General features: G+C 33.3%; 1 long non-coding RNA gene across 1 annotated transcript; it reads right to left on the minus strand.

Moving 5' to 3' along the window:
• Positions 1 to 3,840: 3,840 nt before the first annotated feature.
• Positions 3,841 to 6,137, minus strand: LOC123882992. The gene is made up of 5 exons (XR_006800085.1): positions 5,777 to 6,137; positions 5,289 to 5,505; positions 5,077 to 5,161; positions 4,736 to 4,966; positions 3,841 to 3,880 (listed from the first exon to the last, which is right to left on the minus strand). It is a non-coding gene; the product is annotated as an uncharacterized LOC123882992 (long non-coding RNA).
• Between the last annotated feature and the right edge of the window lie 662 nt (positions 6,138 to 6,799).

A 6,799-nucleotide genomic window follows, 5' to 3' on the forward strand; every position in this document is an offset into this window, starting at 1 on the left:
AGTAATTTGATTAGGTAAAAAATAACACTTGTATTCTGTTACGTAGAAATGATGATGCACCGATGGTTTTGTGGTGTTTAAGGCCTCTTTGATAGCCTTGTTTGTCTTTGTAACAGGGAGGATTTTGATCCTGTGTCTGCTGCATTGTAACAAGAGGATTTGGTGTTTTGTGCCTTTGGTAGGAGCCTAAGATTGTTTAGATTTAGTTTGGTTAGGCGTGTTTTGGTAGTAGCCTAAGATTGTGTAGCTTTGCTTAGGCGTGTTTTGGTAGTAGCTAGTCTAAGATTGTGTAGCTTTGCTTAGGCGTGTTTGTGCTTTTGTTTGGAGCCTAAGATTGTTTCGTTTTAGTAGGAGATATTAAGATTCGATGGTACTTTTGGAATAGATTTTCATGAATATTTTGTAACTGAATTTAATGACAATTTGGTGAATTTAATGACAATTTGGTGGTATCATATTTCATTTTCTGATATTTTGTTTTTGAAGGATGTGTATGAAGTTTCAATTCAGTTATAATTATATATTTATGTACAATATTGTAAGTGAATCAGGGATTTGGAAAAAGAAAAAAAAAAATAGTTGATGCTTTTAAATCGGGCAAACTGATTTAAAATAACTTTATTAAATTGGCCGAACCGATCTAAATTTGTGAATTTAAATCGGCCAGACGGATCTAAAATAACGCTATTTAAGTTGGTTGAACCGATGTAATTTAATAATTTAAATCGGGTCAGCCGAGTTAAAAAAGGCTTTAAAAAAATAGTATTTTTAAAAAAATGGATCCGACCGATTTAAATAGCGTAAAAGAAATCGGGCTACCCGATTTAATTAAAACATTTAAATCGGGTTGAGGTGCCGATTTAAATCAAAGAAAACTTACTAAATCGACGGCTTCTAAATCGGTCGCCCAACCGATTTAAATAGCCTCCAGGAACCGATTTAAAAAGTATTTTTTCCACTAGTGATTATAACATAAAACAAATTAAAAAAATTGCATTTGAAAGAAAATATACATTTGAAAGAAATAATAAAATTCCATTTGATTAGTCATAATGACCGGTCTTCTTGGACTATTGCACGTGTTTAGCTTATATTATTTTTTGAGATGATATTTCGGGTTATTTGGTAAATCTAATAAGCTAGCTTATAGTTTATTGGACTAGCTTATAAGCTTTTTCGAAAAAAATAAATGTGTTTGGTAAAAAGCTTTTTTCATTAGTGTATAACTTTTTTCGAGATGTTATTTCAAGTAGCGTTTAAGCTTATAACTTTATAGCTTTTTACAGTTTTCTCCATTTCAAACCTTTAATTTAATTTTATTATTTTTTATAAAATAAAAAAAGCACCCACTAAAGAAGAAAACTACCCACTAACATGCATATTCTTTTATGTCTTTTTATATTTATCAATCATTTTAAAAGCTAATTTTACCAAACATTTTGGCTCTGTTTGGAAAGGCCAATAAACTAGCTTATAACTTATAGCATTTACCTTATAATCTTAAAGCTCTGTTTGGTAATAGTTTTTAAAAACGAGCTTATAGCTTATTTTTCAAACGCTATTTCAAGTAGCTGATGAATTTATAACTTATATTTTAGCATATTTTCTTCCAATTTTACCCCTATCATCTTACTTGAAGAAAAAAAATTAAAAATTAATTAAACATATTTTTTTTATGTTATTTCATATTTATAAGATAGTTCAACCGTTAATTTTACCAAACACTACAAATTCAATCAAGGAATAGGAAGAATGATCGACAAAAAAAAATGCAAACTTTGGAAATTACATTTTGCATTGATTTTTTTTTTTATACTGTATAAACTTTGGAAATGAAGTTATACAATTTTCAATTCAAATTTTCAATTTTCTATACAACCACTTTTGAAAACCAACGAAATCTTTAATCCTAGAAAAGGAAATGCACTTCTGAATTCACTCTACTTATATGTACAGCACGGTAGTTGTTGCGATCAAGATATAAATTAGAGTAATAAACCCTCTTCTGAGTTCTGAATTCACTCCAATGGGTCAATTCAAGGCAAGATATCCCACAAAAGAAGAGTGGTTGAACATGATTCCTTCTGTAAACCCCACTCAAACCAAAACCACTAGTGTTCATAACTTTTATACATCAAATTTCAGAATGAAAGGTATTGCTTTTTATGAAGCATATGAAGCAGCCATGGAGTCAATGGACAGCAGAGAATTATGCACCAACGTAGGTTCTATGTTATGCGACTTCTACGATGGATTCAGAAGTTCCGTCGAAGAAGCATTGTACAGAATTGGCGTAAGACCAACTGTAGTGTTGTTACCATCTAATTATGACATTGCTGGAGGTTTTGTTTGGCCTTTCATGCTTGTCAACTTTTGTTGCTGTATTATTATGCTTTTGAAGAAGTTTACTGATGAGGTAAGTTATATAACTTTTTTATGATTAACTTTATTGATGAATTGAAAGAGATAATTGGGTATGATGCTAATTGGGATTTTCCATTTGATTTCAAGAGAGCTAATGAAATTAGGACAAATCTTGGTTCTTGTTCAAGATTATGTCAAGATACAATTAGATTTATCATGGAGGCAAGTCGTAATTTGGTTAAAATAGATAAAGAAATTGCGGATGGGTGTCAATATTTGTGTAATGCCTTAGCTTGGTCCGAGATGCATCATTTCAGACTTATCAATGATATGTTGGTTAAACCTAAATCTCCTGTTCTATTTCGCTCTGTTGTTTCACGAGAGGTGAAAAAATACATCGAGGCATGTAATGCTATCTCGTCTCATATTTGTCCTCAGTTTTTCATGTGTTTGGCTCCGAAGGTGGCTTTGTCAAAGGTCGATCCTTCAAGATTTCCTACTTTGATTGCTGTTGCTCAAGAGCTGCAAAGAAGAGACAACAATTTTTCAACTGCTGGTGCATTTGAGCTAACTTCAATTGATAGGGCGGACCCAACAATAGTGCATACTTTGGTGAAGCTTCATCGCAAACTTATGCCACATAATCGACGCCCGGTGTGAGACCAATTTTCTTGTAATGATTAGCAACTTCTAGATTTGATTAGAATCATTAGGCAGGAAAGTGGCGTTTAATTTCATCGTCGACTTATTTTATTTTGACATTTCATATTTTGATGGGTTTATCTTGATCTTGTTTAGTAGTATAATTTACTGTTAAGATGGTTTATTTCTCGTGATTCTCCCATTGTTGGTATGGATGAAATATTCATTTTATTTCTAGCAGACTTTGATTTGAAATATGGAAGGATTGAATGAAATTGAGTAAAGGTTAAATTCTGTGACATTCGTGAACTGAAAGCTAAAGTTAGGTCGGATCCAAGCAGCATATTTTATATACCATTTGATGCTACAAAGTCAAAAGCAGTTAGCACTATGCTTGGTTCTCGTGATCTTCGGGTAACTGTATTGAAATTTCTCACACTCTTAACGTGTGTAACTATTTGTGTGATAATTTAATTCCCTTACTCTGAGATGTTCATTGCCATTCTCTATCTATTGCACTCGTGTTTTAGTAGAGACAGAGTTGAGGAATTTTGCTTATACTTTTGAAGCTGTTTTTTCTCACTCTTTCTCCTAGTATTTTAGGCTTTTTTTGTTTAATTTTTGATCTTCTAGGTCAAGGTAGAAAGTTTGAGACTTCCAACTAATTTTGCTGATGTAACAAGTTTGGTAGTGTTTTTAATTTCTTGTTATGTAGTTATCGTTCATGGAATTGAGTCATCATCTACTATCTACTAAAGATGAGTCTCTTTTAATTCTTGCTAGTGTTACATTTGTCAGTGGCTTATACTGTTGAATAATGAGGCTAACAATTTGGTGGTGTTGTTCTACCGATGAGTGAAAAAACATTCTCAATCTGTAATACACAATCAAGATATCATCATCATCATCATTAGTACATTGATAATGGAGTTATTTGGCATAAGTAACTAGCAAATAATCATAAAAATATGGGGCCTAATGCACGAGGCTTCCACAAAGTGGACTCAGGAAAGTAGGATTGTTTGCGGTTCCTTTAGAAACGAAACTTAAACATTACAACATTCAATAAAACTGAACTGAACCATTAACTGTTTGTCCCAGATTGATCTGGTATAAAGGTTCGGTGCACCAGTTTTGTGGTTCTGAATCGCACCGAAATTACTTTTTACAAAAAAAAAAAAAATCCGAACTGTATTTTTCGAACCAAAATGATTCTCGCCTCTCAGTGAACAGGACTATACCAAATTGCTATTGTTATTTGATAATTAAGACAGTTTGAAAAAACCAAAAATCTGAACCATTAACAGAATTGTCACGGATAATTCATGAACTGAACCGAGCCGAACTACTTTAGTACAATTCGGGAACTGTTTGTCATAGTTTGATTTGTTTTTGTGTGGTTCAGATCAGTTTATGATTCATATCGTTTTTAAGTGTTTTTTTTAAAAGTCCTAGATAGATGTACGCAACTTATCCCGACGAACAGAGAGACTGTTTCTAGGATCTGAACCAATTGACTTCCAGGTCATAGTTCAACAACCTTACCGAGGCTTGCTCTCTAATATGCAAAATTTACGTGACATAAAAAACTCCTTCAATATTTTGATGTCAAATATACAAAGGGAGTTATAGGAAAATTATTAATGGAAATACTAATTGTTGAACATCTTAACTCAATCAGAAAACCAAAGTAAAATGAGAAGAAAATAAGATGTAGTTATACACTTACAACAATATCTCCTGTTGGATCAATCCACCAGTGAAACTTGATAGCTAGAACAGCAGCGGCTAATCCAACGGATTTAGTAATGACATCGAATAAATGATCTTGTGCAAACGCTCTGACGATTTCATTTTTAAATCTTCAACAGTAGACCATAAGAATGAACTTCACTACAGTCACGAATATCATAATCCAGATCATTCAATTCAACTTTATTTGATCCACTTCAGGCTTAGCCTGTAAGAAAGAGAATGATACTCAGAAATTTAAAACACCGCTGCACATACATGACAGAACCGATTACACTCAAATGTGCACAAATAATGAAAACAAAAGTTGATATGTACCTTTGCAATAATTTGCCAACCGGAATTTATCAAAATCTGCAAGCCCAAGGTTACCATGCATCACGGGTGCAAAAACAACGATACCCTGCATAGAAACCAATCAGGTGTTTGTTTTTCATTCTCAAAATAATATGAAACTATATTGCGCGCATTCACTAAAATTTTGAAGGACTCATTGATTGCATATCAGACTAAGACCTAAATTGACATACCATACCACTGGTTGGATGCGTTTCTTTCCAATAGGATAGTGATATCGGTTTGGCTTTCTCATCGAATTAGAAGTAAACCACAAGAAACCTTACAAAGGAATCTAGTGTTGATGCAATAACTGCTAATGATCTGCTCGCCAGCAAACAGCACCAAGTTGCATGCATTTGACACATGAACTGCCATCCTCTCATTCTTTGCAAGTTGCTTCATTTCGTCCTGAGAAAACATAATGCAATTTTGTTTAGCAAAATTCTCTAATGGATTGAATTCAATTATTCATATACATCTGTTTGAATCAATCGCGTTCATTTAGAAATCACCACTGTTGTCAAACAGTGACCATAAGACTGTAGCATTTTCTGCAATCTACGATTGACAACACCATAAATCACAAATTTTTACTGACATTGCAGTAATCGAAACTAGATAAATGCATCGCCATTTATGAAAAATTAAACGTAAATAGCGCTATATATGAACAATCAACCTCAGTGAGACCTCCTGGGAAAAAACCAGTTTCATGCATAGTCTCCATTTCATTAAATCCTTCAAGGAGTCTCTCCTGCTTCTTGTAATAATCCGCCACTTTGCGTTGCTTCCCTGAAAGTGAAACACAAGTGGTTTATTTGAACGATAAATTTGAGTGTAAAAATCTCATTTAGAGTCAGAAGGTACACATTTAGAATCAAAAGCTACAAATCCTAACTTCAACTTAAAATCAACTATAAAAGCAAAATCAATGTCAATCAACATCACCTAAACTTGTCAAAATCAATTTTATTCGTATGAATACACTTTTCGCCCTTCTACCGTGGTATCAAACATACACTCATAATCTATGCTATGGTTAGTAGTAGTCTTATTTACAAACTAACTGGTTCAGAAGGTAGAGGCAAACACTACGATGCATGACCAGTTAAATTGAAACATTTTAATGACAAATTTTTAGTTTTACTAATCTTTTATCAATTTCTCAAACCCATTGATAACCAAAATTGTCAAAATTTTAAAATGGAAAATATAAGAAAAGAGAATAATCCCTCCCTTCCGATTTAGGTGGCGAGCTCTAACATCTCTTCTACAAAACTCGTACTTGTCCTTAGGTAAGGACTTGTTCATCATATCTAAGCAATTGTCATCAATATGAATTTTCACAAGCTGTAATTGCTTGGAATCCAACATATCACAATCCAGTGATATCTTACATCGATATGTTGTGACCTCGAGTGAAAACTCGAATTCTTGCTCAAGTGGATTGCACTCTGACTATTACAATGCACAATGTACTTCTGTTGTTCTTGCCCTAATTCATGCAAGAATCGCTTCATCCAAAACATTTTATTGCAAGCTTCTATTGTTGCAATGAATTCTGCCTCTGTGGTAGATAAAACAACACACTTTTGTAGCTTCTACTGCCACGATACAACTCCCCTTGAAAATGTTATCAAGAATCCAGAAGTTGATTTCCTAGAATCAGTATCTCCCACCATATCTGCATCTGTCTAGCCAA

The sequence above is a fragment of the Trifolium pratense genome, linkage group LG5 (genome assembly GCF_020283565.1).
Source record: "Trifolium pratense cultivar HEN17-A07 linkage group LG5, ARS_RC_1.1, whole genome shotgun sequence".
Taxonomy (NCBI): domain Eukaryota; kingdom Viridiplantae; phylum Streptophyta; class Magnoliopsida; order Fabales; family Fabaceae; genus Trifolium; species Trifolium pratense.